The 24,776-nt window shown below is 35.6% G+C and overlaps 1 protein-coding gene and 2 non-coding genes across 3 annotated transcripts in view; 2 read left to right on the forward strand and 1 right to left on the reverse strand.

The window, feature by feature from the left end:
• Positions 1–24,776, forward strand: part of Pdcd4 (Programmed cell death 4) — a 265,699-nt gene that overhangs the window by 177,890 nt on the left and 63,033 nt on the right. The window lies entirely within an intron of this gene.
• TRNAN-GUU (transfer RNA asparagine (anticodon GUU)) lies at positions 137–208 on the reverse strand. Its single transcript has one exon. It is a non-coding gene; the product is annotated as a tRNA-Asn (tRNA).
• TRNAN-GUU (transfer RNA asparagine (anticodon GUU)) lies at positions 611–682 on the forward strand. Its single transcript has one exon. It is a non-coding gene; the product is annotated as a tRNA-Asn (tRNA).

The following is a 24,776-nucleotide window of genomic DNA, read 5'->3' on the forward strand; positions in this document are numbered from 1 at the left end:
ATAGCCTATCTGTATGAATTAATCAGCCTATATTATATTTGTATTCTATAATTTTGGAATATGTATTTTTTGCAAATCAAGATTTCAGGTATAACTCCCTGTAAAGTTGATTTGAATAATTTCGAGGGAAAAATTGTTCCGAAGCCGGGTATCGAACCCGGGACCTTTGGTTTAACATACCAACGCTCTACCACTGAGCTACCCGGGAACTCTAACCGACACCGACCCAATTTTTCCCTCTATATCCACAGACCTCAAAGTGGGCTGACAACCGTCAAGCAACCAACTTCGAGTGCACACTAACTCCATGTGACTTAAATTGTGGTTTTCTGTTAACGAACAGTGACGTGTATTATGCAAATAAAGATTTCAGGTAGCTCCGGCTCCCGGCTCCGGAACAATTTTTCCCTCGAAATTATTCAAATCAACTTTACAGGGAGTTATACTTGAAATCTTGATTTGCATAATACAATCACTGTTCGTTAACAGAAAACCACAATTTAAGTCACATGGAGTTAGTGTGCACTCGAAGTTGGTTGCTTGACGGTTGTCAGCCCACTTTGAGGTCTGTGGATATAGAGGGAAAAATTGGATCGGTGTCGGTTAGAGTTCCCGGGTAGCTCAGTGGTAGAGCGTTGGTATGTTAAACCAAAGGTCCCGGGTTCGATACCCGGCTCCGGAACAATTTTTCCCTCGAAATTATTATATATATTTTTTCATAAATTGCCCTACTTTATTCACGTACGATATTATTCTTCTCTGTGTTAATGTTATATAATTTCATTGCCGCTGTAATTTTAATTTTATTCCTATTTTATTTTATTTTCTATATTCCTCTTATATTAATATATTATATTATATAATTTCACTGTAGCTGTAATTTTAATTTTAGTTCCTATTTTATCTTATTTTGTATATTCTCTTATAGGCCTATTAATAATATATCTGAACTGCGACCGAACACGAGCGCTGCTCATTCGGTCCTCAAATTTTGTTAATATTACTGTATCTCCTTTTTTATATTGACTGTATTATTTTATTTCTATTTCTCTTGTTTGTAATTATATTCTGCATTCTGTACTTATAGCAAAGGCTCGGCGTACCCTATATTCTTTATCACAGTGATACATGATAATGCCTCACGTAATATAAAAGTATCCACAAAAATGACCTGTATTATTGACAAACGAAAATTTGTTGCGGTGATGTATAACAGTTACGGTGGTGACGAATGTCTGATGTTCAGTTTGTTGAATAAATTGGCAATTGTAAAAATATATAGGCTAAATAGCTGGGATCGCGAATATAAGCGTAAAAATGAGAAATATACGTTTGAAATCCATAAGCTGCAACATGAGACGATGGAGTAAAGGCTGGTTCACAATAAACCGGAAACGAGAATCGGAACGAAAACGAAAACGGTAAAATTGTTAAAATGTGTACATTTAAATGTGAGCATTCACAATTAACGAAAAGCTTGCCGGAGCCCGGGATCGGGAACGGAGAGTTAGCCAAGTTTCAACTTTGGCGTTCACGTTTCCAATTCACAGCCCACTAGATTCATTCTATTGCCATCTAAAAGCTATTGTGTCGTCGTATATTTTGTAGCAAGAAGACCGTGACATAACCTATGCATTATTTTGTTTTGTGCTGTGCACCATGGAGCAAGTTTTATTTGATGAGATTCTAATATTGAGTGTTGAGGAAAATCCTCACGTTTACGATAAGCGGCTCGCCTCATATAAAGATGAGAAAATGAAGGAGAATACGTGGCTTTAAATAGCTGCATCTTTGAACACCGATCGGAAGCGAATCATATTTTATTACTGTATTGGTTGTATTACACACTACATATTCATGCTTCAATTTAATAACTACTGTTGTGTTCATTTTTGTTCTATTACAAATGTTTCTTCTCCAATTATTTTACGTTATGGTAGACTTAAAATAGGTTGTGATAATAAAGATGCATGGGCATATTTATAGTACCGTACCTAATGAAATGTTTCAGTTGAAATTTCGAAGTTGGTTAACCTGTGTTTATGTTGGCTGCCTTGTACTCATGAGAGAACGCCATTGGTCATTTATACACAAATAATATCAGAATGCGTAATATCGACTTTACATATCGTTATTGACAATCATATCGATATGCATAGTCGTCTACGTTCTCGGTTTATTGTGAATCAAAAATTTTCATATTCACGTCCTCTGCTTCTCGTTTTCATTCTGGTTCTCGTTCCCGGTTTATTGTGAACCAGCCTTTAGATTATAATAAGTCGAACATGGCGGGGAATAATTATTTGTTTTAACTAAGAGCGGGTCTTACGTTGAATTATATAGACTGTAGAATTTATTCCGCCTCGTTCTCAGAATTGCGGGAATTATACTGACACCTTCTGGTTGTGTAGTGATCATGGCACAAAACCACCAGCAGAGAGAACACACAAACGACACATGCAGTCTCCGTGGGAGGGAGATGAGTTTCCACTTCCCTGCGGGGAATCGAATCAGAGTCCTTTGGGATTTGTTGCCAGATTTCCTGCCACTTGACTCACAGCGCGGAACAGACAAGCACTTGTATTAGATAGGTAATTTATTTTGTAACATTTCGGGTAGAATCTGTTTTCGACGTTACGTCGAGAAAGTAAAGCGTATACCTACCCGTAATTATAAAAAGATGTAAGTTAGTCATTTATAGTTCGGCAGCTGTGCTGCGGTCAGCACACTCAGAATTCCGGAGAAAAATAAGTCGCACAACTGTTTACTGTTACGTAATAGCGGTGATCTAAACATGTAACTCTCATTTGATTATATGTGAGAGGTTATAGCTCTCTTGCCTTATTTCAGCATCGCTTGTGAAGGTAACCAAGCTTATGTGCTATGCGGTTATATTTCAAGGCTGCATTTACGTTATAATTTAAATTTGAAAGGCTCCTTCTTTAGCAAATGAATAATGAAGCCCTCTCAGTTCTTAGTGTTATTATTGTCGTGGTAATAGTACTTTTTTCCGGAACGTTAGAAGATTCTCCTAGGCTAAACAGTTGACCGAATTTCGTTGTTGGTCTTCCTGTGGATCATTCTCGAAATAACATTTGGTCGGCGTGGAAAGATTTCGTAACTTTGAATAGCATACATCATTGAAATAACATTGGAGGTAAGTATCAAATATGTGTAGGTTTATTACAGTCAAATTACTTATCAACTAGCCGTACCCGTGCGCTCCGCTGCACCCGTTAGAAATAAATATAAAGTAATTACATAATTAAAATAAGACATTTGATCCAGGGAACATTCGTGTTTGATAGAAGGATAAATAGTTTATTATGTTACTTAAATTGTATTAAAAAATTAAAATGCGATCATTTTGAGTCCAGAGACCACTCATTTGGTCATAAAAATTATTTTAGGAAATACACGAAATGAATGCCTATCAAGTTTTCTGTGCATAAGAAGCTATTTTAATCTTACCTGTCCTCGATTCACACAGAAGTTACTGTAATAACATTATAGTATAGAGAAACTACACTTTCAAATGGTGAATTAATAATTAATTATACAAATCGGTTAATTTAGCTTCCGATATTACTTCATACAAACACAGAAAAGTCCACACCTGTGGAGTAACGGTCAGCGCGTCTGGCTGCGAAACCAGGTGGCCCGGGTTCGATTCCCGGTCGGGGCAAGTTACCTGGTTGAGGTTTTTTCCGGGGTTTTCCCTCAACCCAATATGAGCAAATGCTGGGTAACTTTCGGTGCTGGACCCCGGACTCATTTCACCGTCATTATCACCTTCATCTCATTCAGACGCTAAATAACCTAAGATGTTGATAAAGCGTCGTAAAATAACCTACTTAAAAAAACACACAGAAACATTCTCTGTAGGCTATGTTTAATAGCTTTCGATTGTTGTTGTCCAAGGCCCCTTATAAACGAAGTCATTTGTTTTTTATTTCATTACACCGCCTTAGATGGCGTTGTTATTGTAATTTTGAAACTCATTTATCTCATTAAATATCAGTCCTATCAAAATTTTGCATGGAATAAAACTTGTCGGAAATTATTTTTAAAGGAACTTTTGTTATGTAATATTTTTCATGAAAATTGATAATAAGGGAGATATTTCGATTTATTTAATTCAAGCCCCCTTATAACCCCCCTTTTAAATAAAGTATTTTGAATGCCATATAGCCTAAATTCTAAGTTACAACGAACTTAATTTATATTCCAATTTTCATATAAATCGGTTAAGCCTTTATAACGTGAAAAGGTAACAAACGTCCAGACAGACAGACATACAAACAAAAATGTCAAAAAAGCGATTTTCGGTTTCAGGGTGGTTAATTATATATGTTAGGACCAATTATTTTTGGAAAATCGAAAATTACCAGAAAAATTTCGGCTACAGATTTATTATTAGTATAGATAGTACACACGTTGAACCTTTACAATATTACATGAAATGGTATATGTTCTAACTGCCTACCATACCAGTTTTTAAACTTTTAACGATTGTTTTAACCTGAATATTTTTAAGCGTTCATCATGTGTTACAATGTTCTTTTTTTAATATGACCTGAAGATGCCATGGCGAAAACGTTTGTCAAAAACTTTTATATACCATTTCATGTAATATTGTAATGTTTCAACGTGTGTACTATTGATAAGTAATTTGACTGTAATAAACCTACACATATTTGATACTTACATTATACTTATCGGACTCAACATGCCTTAAAAAAAAACATTGGAAATGTTTGATACAAAAAGACAAAACAAAACAGTATCATAGTTATCAAAATGTTCTGGTTCTATTATCAGATATTACCTATGGTTATCTTAAAAAAAAAATTGAATTTTTAAGAGACATAAAACATAACGTTAAATAAAGCGTTAATATTTTTTACTTGAGATTGTACACTTGATCTCATACATACGAAAAAAAAATTCTAGCCTTTTAATAACGGCCTAGTAATTAAATAAGATTGGGGAACGGATTATTATACACTGAAAGATAGAGATGTTTCAAATAGCTACTTGATTGTTTATACGTGTACATATATAACAGTTGCCAAAACATAAAAGTTCAGTCTGGTATAAACAACTATGACGACTCAAGGCTGCTTGACGTTCGAGAGTTGACCACTCTTACAAGGAGTCAACGATGTAGGCAATACTGTCGTGCGGGTTTTCGGCTTTTCGGGCGTTGTTAGTCTTGTTTTCTCGATCGTTGTTCAACTCTAACCAGTGATTAGCAGGCCTAGTAAATTAAATGGCGGCCAGATCTACAGCAGATTATTTCGAGGATAATCAGTATTGTACATAGATAGGGATGTGGTGAGAGTGAAGTTTTATTAGTGGAAAGAGAATTCTTACAAGGAATTAGGTGACAGAAAATTTCAGAAGGGATTTTATTTATCAAAATATTTCGTGTCATTTCTGCTGCAACAATTGGATCACATAGAATAACGCACAAACAGTCCAATTTCTCCCTTGAACCGGTTGTTTACATTACGATTCTATGAAACTGATATTTTCAGTATTTTAATGGGGATAACTCGAGTATCTCTTTTCCTAAGAAGAGAGGTTATGAATGGATCTTATAATATTGCATACCGTACCTTCCTAGTAGGCCTATAATTGGGGTCCTGGATTGTACACACATTTCTACTAATATTCTTCATCCGTTTCCTCATCATCATCATCATCATCCTTCACGAATTAGGCCTCTGTAGACCTGTTTCGGCCCCATCTAGCAGTCTTCTTAACGGTCTTCCTGGTCGACGATGTCCTCTAGGTTTATATTGCATCATAATTTTTGGGATTCTTGAATTTTCCATTCTTCTTACATGATCTAGCCAATTGAATTTGTATCTGGTGATTTTTTCTTCTACTGACTCTACTTCTAATTGTTCTAAAATTTCTTCATTCCTTTTTCGGTCTAAAAGAGTATATCCTGCTGTTCTCCTGAAAAATTTCATTTCCGTTGCTTTGATTCTGTTCATGTCTTTTTTCTTTAATGTCCAAATCTCGCTTCCGTATAGAAGGGTGGGTAATGCTAGTGTATTATATATTTTTATTCTTGTAGATTTTTGTACTAATTTAGCTTTTAATGTATTGTTTATTATTCCTAGAATTTATGTAAATTTGGTAATTTTCTTGTTCACATCTTTTTCATTTTGATAAGATATTTCACAGCCCAGATAATTGAAATTTTGCACTTGTTCGAGGCATTGGTTATTGTGTATTATCTTACTTCTCACTCGGTCTTGTCCTAAAAATGCCATTACTTTTGATTTTTGTGCTGAAATTTCCATCCCAAAATCTTTTAATATTTCATTTAATGTATACAATCCTCTTTGTAAATTATCCTCTGAATTGGAAATTATGACTTGATCATCGGCATAGAGTAAGGTATTTAATGTTAGAGCACTGGTTATTTTGATTCCTGATGTGTAGATTTGGTTCCATTTTAAAATAATTTCATTTATATAAATATTAAATAAAGTTGGTGATAGTGGACAACCTTGTCGAACTCCATTATTAACTAATTTTCTTTCAGATATACAGTTATTTATTTTGACACTTATTTTGCTGTCCGTGTAGATTTCTATTATATTTTGGAATAGCAAATTTGGAATATTTTTTTCTTGTAATATGTCGAATAAAAGGTCTCTTCGGACTTTATCAAAAGCTTTCACAAAATCAATAAAAGCTATATGGGTTTCTAAATTAAATTCTCTTCTTTTTTCCAACAATAGTTTGATACTAAATAATGGATCTACACATGATCTTCCTTTTCTAAAGCCATTTTGACACTCCAGAAGGAAAGTTTCAGCATGTTTTTTTAATTTTTCATTTAAAATCCTACTAAATTTCATCCGTTTCCTTTATGGATATAATCTTTTCTTTTAATGTAATAGGATAAGGACTCGCCATATTTAAAGCTAGTAATGAAATCTGTCAATAATTCAGACTCTCATTGGAATATAATCATTTTCGTTTTTAATTTTCTGTTTTTTTACGATTCTAACGTAACAACACTGAAAAACAGACAAATGCAACGCGAAAATATAGGATACGTTCGTTTCGATGTAGAAGAGCAGTCGTTTTTAGACGTTAACTATTATCTTTGCAGAGGTAAGGATGCTTTCCTTTCGTCATTTTGTAGAAACAGAGTACTATCACAGACTTCACTCTTGTTAAATGACGTGTCAGCTAACCATGTTTCAGTAACCGGTGATTATGAATGGTGCATAGGAATTACATTTTAACCGTGGTTTCGTAACCCATGGTTACTACATTTTAACCGACGTTGTTGCATGTGGCCACCAGTCTTCTTCAGACGTATGTAGGGCCTATAAATTTCATTTCTCGGGGTAACTTCGTAAATGATAGAAATTGGAATTACGTGCACTTTATTCTTAGCCCCGGATAACATTTGTTTCATCAGCTAAAGATCTGTTTCTGGTGGATTACAGTTCATTGCGTTTGGAGATTGTATTTGGCACGGCGATATCAATTAGCTAAGTGCTTCCTCGCGAATGTTAAACATTGACGAGTGTGCGGTAATGTTTAGCCTTTAATGTCTTTTCCAATAGATTCTGTGAATTATTTTCTTCTTATTACTAATTAAGAACTGGATACTCCCTTTCCCCATTCTGAAGCAGGCATGTTATTGACCTTGTCACCTCTTTGTAGGCCTTCCAATTTCATATAGTATGATTTATTTCTATGGGCTAAGTATGTGTTATCAGGCATCCTGTCAAGATATTCTTTTCATCATAGTCCGGATATATTTTTATTTTCCCTATAATGATTTGTTGTCTTATTTTTTTTCTGTTATGCTTTCGTCTCTTACATGATATTTCCTTGTCACTCATAATAATAATAATAATAATTATTATTATTATTATTATTTATTTATTATTAATATTTGTGTGCTGAACAACAGCCAGAGGCCAATTATAGTTCAGCGCAGTACACAAACAGAAGATACAAAGGTGCAAAAACAAAATAAATAATATCTTAAATAAACAAAAACATACATAAATAAAATTGAGAACAAGAACAGTAAATACTAATAATCAAAACGAAACTATACCTTAAAAGGATCTAAATTGTGCCCATGCAAATTGGCTTATTTTATGCATCTACAGACTGGAGAAAGTGATTTTGAATTTCTCTTATATATATATTTTTTTTAATCTTAAACCTTTTGTAGGAATACGAAGGCTGATATTGTTTATGATAGACTCACAATCAATATCACCCTTGATCACTTGGCAAAAAAATTGATAATCAAGATTTTGACGTCTGGAATAAAGGCTACAACAGTTAAAATATTTGCATGTAATCTCATAGTTCAAGTCAGAGGAATTGGGTATAAATCGAAAAGCACATAAGGAAATAAATTTTCTTTGAATATTTTCCAATTTAACCGAATCAGTTGAAGAAATGGAATTCCAGGCTACAGATGCATATTCAAGTTTAGATCGAACCAAAGTAAAGTATAGAATTAATAGAGACTCTGGAGTAGAAAAAGAATAAGTTATAGACCTTATTAAACCAAGCATTCTTATTGAATGATTGTAAATATATTGAACATGATCGTGAAAGTATAATTTAGAATCGAGTAATACTCCAAGATCTTTAATAGAATTTTTCCTAATAATACAGACGTTATTAAGAGAATAATTAAAATGTATGGAAGTAATTTTTCGTGAGTACGAAATGACAAAAGTTTTTGTTTCATTAATTTTCATTCCATTATTGTCAGACCAAAGTTCAATAGAGTTAACATTTTGAAGAGTTTGGCAATCGGCAGAACTATTTACTGAGCGAAAGATTTTTAGATCATCAGCAAATAACAGGTAGTTTGAACTTTTTCTTTTACATATGTCATCTATAAATAATAAAAATAATAGAGGGCCCAATGTAGATCCTGTAATAATAATAATAATAATTATTATTATTATTATTATTTTATTTATACTGGCAGAGTTAAGGCCATAGGGCCTTCTCTTACACTCTACCAGGTCACAAAGTATACAAGCAGTTAAAAAGTACTACTCCTACTAGATGTCGTAAAAATTCTCATCTGAACTACCTACATTTTTCTCTCTTCCGCTTTGGTAAGTGTCCAAGTTTCGCTACCATGCGTCAGTGTAGGTTTACTAATTAAGTTGTATGTTCTTAGCTGAACCATTTTTATTTGTGGATTTTCGAAAATTTCTTATCGTCATTTCATTTATTCTAATTCCACAATAATGCTTATATTTCTTTGTTTCTTGTGTAATTTATCCAGCTCCCTAACATACTTAAGAAGTACGTACTTGTTCAATGATACAGCCTTTATCATTTTCACTTTTATATAATATCCTTGAAAAACTATACTCTGGATATTTTTAATGGAAATTTACTTATATAGTTCAGCTGTGTCATTTAAGTTCTTGAAAGATCAAAGATCAACTTCAGTGTCAATAAAACTTTATCAGCATAAAGCATCGTACCGGTTATTTTGTCTTTGCCAGTAACTATCGTTCTTGGGTTTGTTTGTTTCCATAATTTGATTATCTGGCCCATATACACATTAAAAAAAGTCGGAGATAATCCGCAGCACTGTTGCAACCTTGCATTTTTGACATCTGTCTGTATGTGTACCATATTTTAATGCACACCTTTGTATATAATCTTTATAGTGTTTTTTAGTTATTTAATGACGCTATGTCAGGCTACTCGTCTGAATCCAGAAATGCATATAGAGTGTTAGTTGGAAGACTTGAGGAAAAAAATACCTTTGAGGAGACCGAAACGTAGATGAGAGGATAATATTAAAATGGATTTGAGTGAGGTGGAATATGATAGGGACTAGATTAATCTTGCTCAGGATAGGGACCGATGGCGGGCTTATGTGAATGTGGTAATAAACCTCCAGGTTCCTTGAAAACGTGTAAAAAAACACATAAGCAATCAACATTTCACTGAAATATAATTTGAAATTTCGGAAAACGAGGTCAAAGAGTAAATTTGAATGGACAGTGAAAGTCACAGTGGAAGATGTTGAAGGGCATATCTCGGACATTATTAGAGATAGTAGTGCATTAAATTCTTTGATCATAAGAAAGGGAAAAGTGTACTCTACTTAGATAAAAATAAATTGAAAAATACCATTTTTTTCCATAAATGTATTACCACAGTCTAGTACAGCGTTTCTCAAACTTTTTTGAAGTGGGGACCACTTTTTAAAGTCAGTACAGTTCTGCGGACCACCTTATTCTTGTTCTCTTCGAAAGAAATTTAGATGTATCATTTTCGTAGTATATTTTATTACTAGTATACTTATATTTTAAAATTTAATTAAGGTTCGGTACTTCGGTCCTCTGTTATGAATTCAGGTGGTCACTGGCTGGATTACAGGCGCGGCGCCAGATGTGCAGGGAAAAGATGTCGAGAAACACCACGTATATAATGCTTTAAATCCCTCTTTTGTTGCTGAGAGTAGAGTGGGAAGTCGATAGACGGGTAGGGTAATAAATTTCATAAAATGTCTGTACTGGGAGAAAAAGTGAAATTCGATTGCCATGTGTCATTTCCAACTAAAATTTTAAGCTATAGTACGATACGCAATTCGTTCGAATTTTAATTTTTCTTCTGTCTTTTTTGAAGGACCACAAAGGCAGACCTGGAGGACCACAGGTGGTCCGCGGACCATAGTTTGAGAAACGCTGGTCTAGTATATACAGTCACGAAGCTTGAGGTGATGAGAGTACTAGGAACAATAGACTGTGCCGGTACTATTTCGCATTGTCTGTGATGAGGCGATATTAGCGATCCTAGTGGTTAGCAACTATCTATGGATGCATATTCCCTACGTATTGAGCTTCGTGATTATATACATTAGACTGTAGTATTACAATACCTCTCTTCCCATGTTGGGTTTTGGTATCTGAAGGACGTGGGGAGGAGAGGAGATGGCGTATTTTACGAGGTTTTACTTAAAATTGCCAGGCAATACTGTATTTGTCTATCTGCACATATCTTCATACTTTATACAGTATATATATTTTTTCTCTGTATCCAAATCTTATTGGAGATACTTTCATTTACGGAATGTAACTTCGAGATGGGAGCATTGATCAAGAGAAAATGTTAGCGTATAGTATCGTAATACGTAGGCTATGTGAATTACAATAATCATGCATATTACTGAGAATGATGCTTGTTTACAATAAACGACGACCTTGCTTCATTTCCATATACAGATAAAAGGACCGTGACTAAGCTTGCAGTGGTTGTGTTCGATGTATCTGTTTCCGGTATTTTAATGTAGGCCACGGACACATGGGAACATGATGGCGGTTTCAAATCGCTGAGAAGAGCATGCCTGTTCGTTGCCAAGTGATGTTTCATGTTGTCTTAGGTAAGGGATTTGAAAATTTCCATCCGCGGGCCACTTGCGACCCGAAGAATGATTTTTGTGGCCACGAAAGAACGCGGCGGAAAGAATTGAAGCTGAAGATGAACGATTCCGTTTGCTGTTACCAGCGATAAATTCAGGTTATGTCCTACCCGGGAACTTGAAACTTTCCCTAGTCCGAGATATTTCAAGTGCATTTAAACTATTTAAGTGTAATTTTAGGTTATTTACCTTAGAAAAGATTAGAATTAAAATTTAACCAATCCCCTGTTATAAGTTTTATGTAGATCTGGCTATAACATAGACTCTTTACCCGTTTTAAGAGTGTATTAACATGATTCATTATATGACATTATTTTACTTACGGTCTTACTAATAAAAACAGACGTTTAACTGTCTTATACTTATACAATGAGTAGCTCGTTTATACGTCGTGTGTAAATTCCTTACTAATAATCACTACATACGTCGTAGGCCTATATAACAGTATAACTGTAACACAGCTACATCATAGTTCCGTCATTACTTCGTTACGAAAGGTAATAGAATATTTGAGGTTCTCTATTGCATCCGGTAGAGAGCTCTATCTAAGTATCGATAGTACAACTGGCTCTAATCGATTACCACACTATATTTTGGTCAAAGAGTACAAGCTACAGCAATATTACAGTATTCTAATTATTTTGTGCTCTTTGGTTTGTTCTTCTGTGGTTACAAGGCAACCATTATAAAATGACAGTCGATACGAATAGCTGTTAGAGGGGCGGCCATTTTTTCTCTATATACAACGCTTAAACAAGAGGTTTCGTGTATATAACTATTGCAAAACAATTCCCATTGTAGAGTTACAGCCTGTTTATACATCCATTGCTTATGCATGGTTTATTAGTAAAGTTTTCTGTCTCAACTCTGCATAAGTCCCTTATAAAAACTATACACGGTTTATTAGTAAGACTGTTAGTCTCTAAGGGCCGTATTCATAAACATTCTTAGCGCGGGATTCCGGTGGATGATCAGCGAACTAACGTTTTTCGTATTCATAAACTAGTGTTAGCGATATGATATAATATGAATCCCGTACAAGTAACTAGTAGATAGCCGGGGCTAGTTTAGCACGCTCGTAGCGCGGGCTAGCGAAATGTCTATGAATAGCACCCTTAGGGCCGTATTCATAGACATTCTTAGCGCGGGCTTCCGGTGGATGATCAGCGAACTAACGTTTTTCGTATTCATAAACCAGTGTTAGCGGTATGATATGAATCCTGTACAAGTAATCGGTCGATAGTCGGGACTAGTTTAGCACGCTCGTAGCGCGGTCTAGCGAAATGTCTTTAACTTCAAAACCGGTATTAGTGAAATGGTCTACCCAGTTAGAGTACAGTTCATCTTTCAGGTGCGTATGTATTTATTATTTAATCAATTATTTATTATTTTCTTTCCTCTCTTGTGGTAATTCAATTATGTTGTCTTATCTCTGAAGCTCTGGCTGATATGTGCATCTTTTATCAGGCAGTACATCTCACTTTGCTATATGGCAGAAGAAGAAAAAATTGTTTGTATGCATCTGAAGCCTGATTAGTGTAATATAGCTTGTCGACGGAGGGGGAAAGGAACTGGCCATCCCACTCCATTATCTCCTGGCATAGTTGCCTCATAAGTAGTGCCTCCTTGGTATGTTTAATGGTAAATAAATTTTAAATTATTGTTAATTGTATTAAACTTTTTCATTTAAAATATCTGAAAGAATAACCCCCTGAAAGTAATGACATTAATTACGGTTAACGGTTCATCTGTATAATTACGTTCGAAATCCCATTTATTGTTTAGTCAACTGTCCGAAGATAGGTTTGAACCTCATAAGGGACACGAATAAGGCATTACTGATGAGGCAACTAAGCTAGGAGATAATAGGATAGGGTAGCTAGTTAATCAGCGATGTAGGCCCATGGAATTCAGGGGGAAAGGAACATAGACTTTATTATTGAAACGTTATGTGTTTAAAAAGTAAGGTTAAGGGTCCCTTCAGACGAGGCCACTGTTAGTGGCGCTGCTAAATTTTGTAGATAATTTTACAATCTTCCAGTGAACATAGACGTAGAAGAAGATATACTTTTAGCAAATTTGCTCATACGGGGAAAGAATAGACGTAAAAATAGAAGAAGAGTTTGAATCCAGCCATTAGTTTTGGAAAGACAAAATCGAGGACTATTCCATACCTTGTTTAATGATTTACATCAGGACAATAAAAATATTAATTTAAAATTCCGTAAATGAGGAACGATATGGCATAAAACATATTTTTGTTTACTTTTTGAGAATTCAAAATTAAATATAATACGCACCAGACATGAAACCACGTACGAATAATTCAACTAATATACTAGAAATAGGTGTCTGTAGGGTAATGGCAAAGTCAGAGGCCGTGGTGTAATTGAACTCATGTTTGAACCTGAGATCAGCTAATTTTTCATCTCTGTTAATATTTTACTTAGTACATTATTTTAGATGCGTTAATTTATTTTAACGTAAAATAAAGGGGATTTTACTACATAAATAATATATCCGTAATTCGCACTAGTCCAACAATTTAGTAGTCCATGGTTATTATTATTATTATTATTATTATTATTATTATCGTCATTCTATATTATTCTGTCGTGACATATTTTTCTAATTAAGCCTGTACGCTATCGTGACGGTGTAGGAAATTTGTGGCCCTATCAGTCGTCCGTTAGCAGCGCTACTGACGCGCTTTCTAGGCGTTACTAACGCTCGTTCGCAGCGCCTCTAGAAGTGGCCTCGTCTGAAGGGACACTTATTCTTGACGTGCAGGATAGCCATAATTTTGACTAAAATCACAAGCTCCACTGATTCAGATACATACTTCCAGTATTTTCCCTATAAATGACAATCCAGTTACAAAACGCTGATATAATAGAAGGCAGCTGGGTAGTGTGGATGTACGTAATTCATATTGCCGGCGGTGTGTGCACTGAGGGAGCACAAGATCGGGAAAACTGCAAAATCCTTGAGATAATGTTGACGGTACCAAAATTGGAGTAATAATAAATATATTCCAAGATCAAAGCATTTCTGCAAAAACTAATATCTAGCATTCTTTAAATTTTAATAATTTGGAATCTCTGTAGAAACGTGTATAAGAAGATATGTTTATTGTTCTTCGTTTAATGGATTTGGTAAAAATGCCTGTTTCCGATAACACAGTGTCTTCATTTTCTTCCAGTTTTTATGTCTCTCCGAACATCATGCTGTCCTTCTGATTTACACTTCATTATTATTGGTGTCATCCTTTTGCTACTCATTCGATTTTTGAGTTATTTTCCGGACAGAATTGTGGAACACTCTAGCCCTTCAAGGTTATTATATGACAGTGGAGGTTCCACTATCAGAGCGAAAGATAAGCCCAGGTGAAAATCAGCCGAGATGAATTTTATGCGAATTTTAGGCTTCAAACCAAATGACGAAATTTTGCAAGAACTGAAGTTAACCCCATTAAAAATATATATAACAGCATACAAAACGAATTGGATTTAACATGTAAATCGAATCTCCAAATCAAGATTGCCAAAATTGTAATAATGAAATACAAAATGGAAGAAGAGAACATGCCGTTCGAAAAAGAAACTTGCGGATGAATTCTATGGCCGGAACAGGTCAGTAGTAGATTGATGATGATGATGATGATGATGATGATGATGATGATGATGATGGATATTTTAATAAATTCTAAGAGATGTTAAGGTGAAGATGGGATTGATACGAATCTGGTGGGACGCTGAGAACTTCTCTGTCACCCCTTGCTTAGCTTTCCTGCTCCCCTCCTGTCATTGTGAGACTTTGTGCACATATGGCGTCGTTAACGTTAGGGATGTTCGATGGGAGTCCCTCGTTCTTTGCTTTCGCAGCAAATAAGACTCGGCCCATTGACTGCAGGCAGGCACGGAGAAGATCAATACGCGACTAAAGAAAACATTCGTCGCACAATTTTTGTGAACGGAACTGAAAGAAATCAATATTCTTTAATTATTCTTACGTTGCGCAGAGTCGTGCTATATTTAAACGAAAATTATTTATACGTCCATTTTTACGTAAAGTTGTGTAAATATGTCGACTGCTGGTTGTTTGCTAGCCCTATCTGCTTTTCGCACGGGATAGAGGAGTTCAGATCTCGTAGCTAGAGAACAGGAGAAATTGTTTGGAACGGGTTTTCTCCTTTTCCACCTGGGGATCATTTTATTTTATAACTATCATTTTAAGATAAATTAACGATTACTTTTATCTTCTTCCTTTAGTGGCGTACGCAGAATTTTGTCAAGGGCAGGTCTTTCACTGCAAACCCAGCTTTCTCCAATCTTTCCTATTTTCTACGTTTCTCTTTGACTCCTCATATGATCCATGTATCTTAATGTCGTCTGTCATCTGATTATCTTCTGCCCCGAACTCTTCTCCCTTTCACCATTCCTTCCAGTGCATCCTTCAGTAGGCAGTTTCTTCTCAGCCTGTGTCCAACCAATTCCTTTTCTTCTTCCTGATCAGTTACAGCATTATTCTTTCTTAATAATAATAATAATAATAATAATAATAATAATAATAATAATTTAGTTATTTATTCTGGCGAAGGCGAAGTTAAGGCCATCAGGCCTTGTCTTCCACATAGCCAGAAGCAAAAGAAGCTGATACAATTTTACTTCTTTTTCTTCATCCACTCTTTCCAACACAGCTTCGTTTCTTATCCTGTCTGTTCAATTCACACGTTCCATTCTTTTTCATATTCACATTTCAAATGTTTTTATTCGCTTCTCTTCACTTCGTCGTAAAGTCAATGTTTCTGCCCCATACAATGCCACACTCAACACAAAGCACTTCACTAATCTCTTCCATAGTTCTTTTTCCAGAAGTCCGCAGAAGATGCTCCTTTTTCTATTAAAAGCTTCCTTTACCATTGCTATTCTCCTTTTGACTTCCTGGCAACAGCTCATGTTATAGTACACTCCAAGTATTTGAAGCTGTCCACTGTATTATTATTATTATTATTATTATTATTATTATTATTATTATGTTACGGTATATTTCTCTGTGTTGTTTGGGTAAAGGGAAATAAGTTGTAAAAGTGAGTTTCGAGATAAATGAAAATTAAACTTCGGACCCTTATTGCAAATAATTTTCTACACAAATAAAACACATCAACTGCTAGTATTATTTTGATTTTTGCACACCCACTTGTATAATTTAACTTGTGTGTTCATCTGGGGAACAAAATTCCATCTGCACAAAAATATGACAACCTAAGTCCCTAAAATGCTATATATCAGCATAGGAAACCACACGACCCTCAAGACTTCACCTCAGTCTATTTTTAACTGTTGCAGATGATAGGTCAAATGCAGGACGGGTGGAGATTATTGGTATGTAAGGAAAAAAGGAAATGGAAGTATTTTGAAAAAAAAAAACGCAATGCAACGCTCTGCAATTGTTTTGTCCACCGCAGATTCCATCACGACCTGTCCGGGGATCTGATCTGGGCCGTCTGGTTGGAATACCACCGCGCTAGAGCGAAACCACAGACGCGGCGTGTCGCATGTTGTGTCATAGCTTCAAATTGATAAACTGGCTTTCCGCAGCGTTTCTGCATATCCAACGTTTCTTAACGTTGCCAAAAGACTAAGATGGGATCGGTAATCTGATCTGTGGCTGCTATCCTTCTTACGAACATATTTTATTACACTAAAATAAAAATCTGGATAGAAGAAAATTTTATTTGTTCAGTAGAATGTGCTGTACCATCTGTATGTACCATATAAATGGTGTGTCATTTACATCTTGTATGTGTGTATGTAGGCCTATATGTGTACTCCAGTAGCGGACGGTGGGGTTGAAAGTTGAGGAGGCCAAGACGTGAATGATGAGAATATAAAAATATAAGGCCTGTGACGTACCTCATTATCAAGCGCAGAATTCATAGATTTTAAGAAACTAAAATGAGGTTTTCCAATTTATGTTTTAGAAATTTAAATCTTATGTTTAGGAATTTATGTGATTTTACGGGAAAAAAATAAAAATAAACAACATACTGTTAATATATTACAACGGCTTGGTAAAGATTGGCTCTCTTTAGGACACTCTAAGTCCTAATCTACGAATTGGGTCTTTTTAGGCCATATTGAATTTAAGAATGTTACTCTTTGCTACATAAAACGAACAAGAAAAGCAATATTTCGAGAGTAACGAGATAGCAAAATTGATTCGAACCTAAGAATCCGGGGCTTGCTCATTACCATTATATAGTCTAATTTTACAGCAAATTAACACGACGATCCTCTTTCTTCGCAAACCGATCAAATAGGTCACAACATACTGAACAACTGTTACTAGAAGAAGCTAGAGACAAATCTGCATTTGTTTCTAAACTCTCGATATATTTAAAATACTGTATAAGTAAATACATCTCGTAACACAAACGAATAAAATAACAGGAACACCCGCAAACAAGAGGAAATCTAACAACATAAATGAAAACACGCAGGGAGAGAAAACTAACAACACGTGACTCAATTTTCTAAAACCAAGAAGAGAGAAAAAGAGAGAGCTTCCCAATACAGCCGAAACCAGCCGTGACTATAAGCAGTACAGTTGTTAGCGGTGGGTAGGACGTCTTCAAATCGGCTCCCCTCGCGCGTTCTTGTCAAGTTTAAACACTCCTCTAATCAGCCATCTTATAGGTTGAACTGCTGTTGTCATGGTTACCGGGGAGTAGCGTCATGTAGCCGACTCCTCTTTCCCGCTCTCGCATAGACACTGCAGACTGCTAGATGTTCACTATACAGGTTACAGCGCTATCTGTTATTTTTCAATATGAATTATTTGTACTATCTACAGTATAGCGAGCGGGCATCACCAACTGGATGTGATCGACTTTATGTAACTTACATCTTGGTCGTAGTGAATAGTAAAATTAATATAAAAGGAAAAATGTTCATTTGCTATAACTTGTTTGTGATCTTAATTCAGCTTAAATTATTACTGCTATATTGTGTTCTGGTAAAATATTAGAGGAGGCTCGGCCTCCCTTGCCTCCCCTGAAAATCCGCCGCTGGTGTACTCATTATGATCTACGAACATAAATACGTGACATCTAGCTATTACAGACTTCAGTGTCATAAAGGGTGTTCCAGCAAGAACGCCGGATTTAATAATGTGAATAAATGCAAGAAAAACAGATAACAAAGCAGATAGCCAACCCAACAATAACAAGATATTGTTGGCACATTGCGCCATTGTCTTTTTATTTGTTTGGCGGCACTGTTATCTGTTTTGTTGCATTTTTTCACATTGATAAATCCTTCGTTCTTGTTGGGACACTACACAGTATTTAATACCTATATCGGGAAAGAAAAGAAAGACCTGTCAGAAAAGAGCAACTTCTTGTAATTTTCTTTCCTAGGCATTTTTGCTCATTTCTTATTGTCTGTTCATTTCACACGTTCCGTCCTTCTCCATAACCACATTTCAAATGCTTCAAATCGCTTCTCTTCACTTCGTCGTAATGTCCATGTTTCTGCTCCTCATACAATGACACGCTCAAACAAAGCACTTCACTAGTCTTTTCCTTAGTTATTTTTTCAGAGATCCGCAGAAGATGCTCCTTTTTCTATTAAAAGCTTCCTTTACCATTGATATTCTCCCTTTGACTTCCTGGCAGCAACAAGTATTACTGCTTATAGTAGGCCTACACCCCAAGTATTTGAAGCTGTCCACTTGCTCTACTGTCTCATTTAGCGTTCGCACGTTTACCTTATTTATTTTTCTTCCGATAGCCATGGTCTTCGTCGTAAGTGCACATCACATTAAGAATGAAAATAAATATACACTAATATCCTAAGTGAGATTCGAACGCTAGCCTTTGTATGTACCGCGGATCAGTAACGTGCATTACATAGTTTTATTGTGTCTGTATGTTTTAAATACAGATTTAAGCGCAGGACATTATTTGTTTCAAAGTTTATTTTGTGACCTTGAACCATCTTACTGGAGCAATGTCAACTTATTTATCTTAATGATAATGGATGTGCATCTTGTGGATGCTGTAACATACTGTGCTTTCGTCTTTACTTGATGTCATATTGATGACTTTGTAGTTAGGCTGTGATGGAAAGTTTTCGTTACAGAATATTGGGGAGGCAATTACTGGTTGTAGTAATATAGTATCGTAAATAATTTTGATTAAGTGACTTTCAAATTCAAAATTCTTAATTAATGTTTTATTGGAAAGCTTTTCAAAGAAACAGGCCTAACGGAAATCACCGAGGAAGTAAAGAAATGTTACACATTTCACCCATTTAAGTTAGACATTTCATGGTATAAAACTGACCGTGTAGCTTTATAGAATTTTTGCAGTGAGAAAAATTAACGAATTGTGTGTTTACGTCTACGGTAGAAGCTGATTGACGAGATTTGTTAATTTCGTCATTCGATATAATTATAACAAGACAGACATATGCCAGACAAGAACAGTAATGTCTTTAATATGTAATTTATGGCAGGAAAACCTTTCTCCTCCAAAATTTTGGCTTAATATCAACATGTGTCAATACGGTGATTACCTCTTACCTTTCGTTCTGCAATATAGGGTCTATTACAAATTGACATAGTAACAGCCAGTATTGCTAGATTTCGATTTTACGCTTCAGGCTTGTGCAGTAGATGTGACTGAATAAATTAAGGCAGAAACAGTTTTTTCTTTCTGTCAAGTACGGAAATCCATACCAGTACGGCAAAAAAAACATATAAGATGTACGTCTGTTTTGTATGTTTTTCGGTAATCGCAAACGAACTTTGTGAAATTCCCTTCATGGTACGAGCTATTATGCCTTTTGTCTCCTCTGTTGACGTACCGATATTTATTGTTCTCTGTACCAATATTGTAAGAATTAGAACATTTCGCACTATTTCCACTGTCTGTCATGGCAATTGATTCCTTTTCCTATCATTTGTGATATTTTTTTAGCCTTTGTTGGAATTGACTGTTGTAAAATGCTGAATAATAAATTGTTCAATGACAGAATTGCTCTCTTAATACTTTAGGGCCATATTCATAGACATTCTTAGCGCGGGCTTCCGGTGGATGATCAGCGAACTAACGTTTTTCGTGTTCATAAACCAGTGTTAGCGATATACGAGTATGTTACGAATCCTGTACAAGTAATCAGTCAATAGCCGGGACTAGTTTAGCACGCTCGTAGCGCGGGCTAGCGAAATGTCTATGCATAGCACCCTAAGTCTCCAGCAAAGGACTTAAAAAATAATTTTGTTTACGAGTACAAAGAACTACATCTTACATCACATGTACAGGATTTTAAAGATTTGGTACAGTAGAGTCTCGATTATCGGCCTCCCGTGTTATCCGGATCGCGTTTTTTTTTTTAATTAGACTACAGTAGTGTGCGTATGTACAGTACTAAACAGTTACAAAGTTTTTTTTAATCAGTAACATACTGTAACTCGTTTATTATGTACATGTGAGTAATAACGTCTTTTTCCATTACTGGGTGTGACCTTGGTCCCTTTAAGATTATAGGATCAGAAATCACATAGCGCTCTCTCCTTCCGTATTATCCGGATTTTTTGCTTATCCGGATTGCTCTCTGCCCGAATAGTATACAGAATCGCACAGAAAAATGTTGCTAAATAACACACACAAAGATCCCTTGGATTCGTCATTCGAAACGCTGCAATAAGGTTTAGGCCTATTATTATTAGCGATAAACCAAGTGATTATGAAACTCTACAATATATAATAAAGTATTATTTTTTCTAATTTTGAAAAAAAAAGAAAGAAGTCAAATATCAATTAAAATTATTTACATCACCCGTTATAACATGTATGCATATATGTAGTTCGCAAGTATGTGCTTATTCTGCAGCTTGTTTACAATATTTAATCACAATAATATCTAGCGTTTATAATAATTATAATTTGAAGAAATGTTATCCTTGTTTCATGAGAAATCTTGTAAGATAGCTGAAACTGATATTTAGTATAGCATTATTTTTTCTCAATTTTTTTTTTAAATTTTAAATATTAATTAAAATTACTTACATTACCTCATTACAACATGTATGTACGGTATGTATGTGTAATGTATTGTATGTACCGATATTGATGTATGTATGATTAAATCCAGACGTTTGAGATGGGCAGGGCATGTAGCACGTATGGGCGAATCCAGAAATGCATATAGAGTGTTAGTTGGGAGTCCGGAGGGAAAAATACCTTTGGGAAGACCGAAACGTAGATTTTTTTTATTGGGTTATTTTATGACGCTGTGTCAACATCTAGGTTATTTAGCGTCTGAATGATATGAAGGTAATAATGCCGGTGAAATGAATCCGGGGTCCAGCACCGAAAGTTACCCAGCATTTGCTCGTATTGGGTTGAGGGAAAACCCCGGAAAAAACCTCAACCAGGTAACTTGCCCCGACCGGGATTCGAACCCGGGCCACCTGGTTTCGCGGTCAGACGCGCTGACCGTTACTCCACAGGTGTGGACCCGAGACGTAGGTGGGAAGATAATATTAAAATGGATTTGAGGGAGGTGGGATATGATGATAGAGACTAGATTAATCTTGCACAGGATAGGGGCCAATGGCGGGCTTATGTGAGGGCGGCAGTGAACCTCCGGGTTCCTTAAAAGCCAGTAAGTAAGTATGATATAGTGTATGTAATTAATTGTGCTATATATTAAAACCAGCGTGATTATTTAATCACTGTAATATCTAACGTATTAGTAGTCCTCAGGAGTTGTTAATATTTAAAGTTATTGTGATCAAGTTGTAATTCAGAAAGTATAGTACCGACACCAGACTTTAAAAGTAGTCTGCAAGATAATCTCGGAGTGCAGTTCCAGAAATGAGGTTATGATTTAACGAATTTCCAAGTTTAAAAAATCTGAGTAAGGCGTACAAATAAATAAAACTAACTTCATAAAGCCTGGTTTATGTAACTAGTTTGTTGAGTGCGAGAGATTAAGACAACAGAATGAAGTAAACATCCATCTGTCTTTAGAACGCCTGTACTTAGACTACCCGTCAGGTAAAGTTGTAACAGAAGTTGCTGCTTTCAAGTTTTAAGAGGGAGATGGGGTAATGTAGCATGTTCTGCTTTCAGTCTGCATTTTACTGGCAGACTTTCAGTGTCTGGTTTCTCGTTACTTCGAATACATTTTTCTGTTGGCTTGTAGAGCAAATAAAAAGTATTTTCAATTGCAGTTCTAGGGTAATAAAATACCGGTTTTTTCTTTGACAGAACCAGATTTAAATATGTATGCTTAAATTCATTATTAATGTGTTTCTTGAGGGCATCACTTTTGTGAGTTCGAAAGTGTTACCACAGTACATAGTTTTAACATACAGTATTAATATTTTCCTTACCTTTGTTGGCTTTATCCTAAGGCCGTTGTCTAACTTTCAAACCTGACAGTGAATGAGTAGGTACATGATGGGATTCGTAACACGTAGTAAATGCATTTGCAAGAACTGTAGCCTATGTAGTCCAGAAATCGTATCATGTACTATTTCTAGTTATTTTGTTGTAAGTTTATTGTGCTCTATTGAAATCAAACACAATTTGTGTTACGTACAGTTGTGAAGGAAAATATTGCCGTGCTGGAATATTTAAAAGTCGAAGAATTAAGAATCGTGCCTGCCCAGCGTCAAAAGCTCTTTCTTGTTCACACTTGCGACCATACGGTAACGTACCCGTTTGCAGATTAAATCATTAAAGTGAAAAAGATGAGAATCAGGATCCAGTATGTGCGAAAGGTTTCTTTATTATTAACTAACCAAATAATTCCTACATATGAAAAGAAAAGTATGGACTGCTCAAGAGACCCTTATTCAAGCCAAGTTTAAACAAAAAATGGCAGCTGTAGGATTCGAACCCTAGTACACACAATATATCATTTGACAACACGCTCTACGACAAGCTTGTACACACACACACATATTCTCAATTTAAATTTTATAATACTGGATTGACGGTCCCTATGTATGCTCCTATACGGCCGTGAACATTGGGTTCTGAAACACGAAAGTAACATACAAACAATGGAAATGTTCTCCGTGCAAAGGATGTACACGATTCCATTAATTCCAACTTGTTCTTTAGTCGCATTTACAACGAAATTACGTCTTCTACCTCCACCCCTGCTGTCCACTTGTGGCTTGACACAATACGTGTATTCCGGTTTTCAGTGATGTTCATGCTAGATTAGCAGCTGTGCCGTCATCACAAATTAGAACTCGTTTGCAGTGTACTGAATGTAAATAAAACTTCAAAACGTGACGGCATTAATGGAATAAATTGTATGAAGCGCGATCACATAAACATGAAATAATAAACGAGAACTAGCATAATATCAATTTTTAACTCAAATACATACTTAATTATAAAAGACGCTGGACTTCAGATTTCACAGAGAATATATAATTAATAATAATTTCCGAAAATGACAAGAATCTATAGACCACGAGGGTGAGATATTTACTTTTAAGGAACCCGTAGGTTCATTGCCGCCCTCACATAAGCCCGCCATAGGTCCCTATCCTGAGCAAGACCAATCCAGTCTCTGTCCATATCCCACCTCCCTCAAATCCATTTTAATATTATCCTCCCATCTACGTCTCGGCCTCCCCAAAGGTCTTTTTCCCTCCGGCCTCCCAACTAACACTCTATATGCATTTCTGGATTCGTCCATACGTACTACATGCCCTGCCCATCTCAAACGTCTGGATTTAATGTTCCTAATTATGTCTGGTGAAGAATACAATGCGTGCAGTTCTATGTTGTGTAACTTTCTCCATTCTCCTGTAACTTCATCCCTCTTAGCCCCAAATATTTTCCTAAGCACCTTATTCTCAAACACCTTAACCTATGTCCCTCTCTCAAAGTGAGAGTCCAAGTTTCACAACCATAAAGAACAACCGGTAATATAACTGTTTTATAAATTCTAACTTTAAGATTTTTTGACAGGAGACTGGATGATAAAAGCTTCTCAACCGAATAATAACACGCATTTCCCATATTTATTCTGTGTTTAATTTCCTCCCGAGTATCATTTATATTTGTTCCTGTTGCTCCCAGGTATTTGAATTTCTCCACCTCTTCAAAGGATAAATTTCCAATTTTTATATTTCCATTTCGTACAATATTCTCGTCACGAGACATAATCATATACTTTGTCTTTTCGGGATTTACTTCCAACCCTATCTCTTTACTTGCTTCAAGTAAAATTCCCGTGAGGGTGAGATACTGGCAGACCTAAAAAGCGAAGATCACTTC

This window comes from Periplaneta americana, chromosome 1 (genome assembly GCF_040183065.1).
Source record: "Periplaneta americana isolate PAMFEO1 chromosome 1, P.americana_PAMFEO1_priV1, whole genome shotgun sequence".
NCBI classification, from domain to species: domain Eukaryota; kingdom Metazoa; phylum Arthropoda; class Insecta; order Blattodea; family Blattidae; genus Periplaneta; species Periplaneta americana.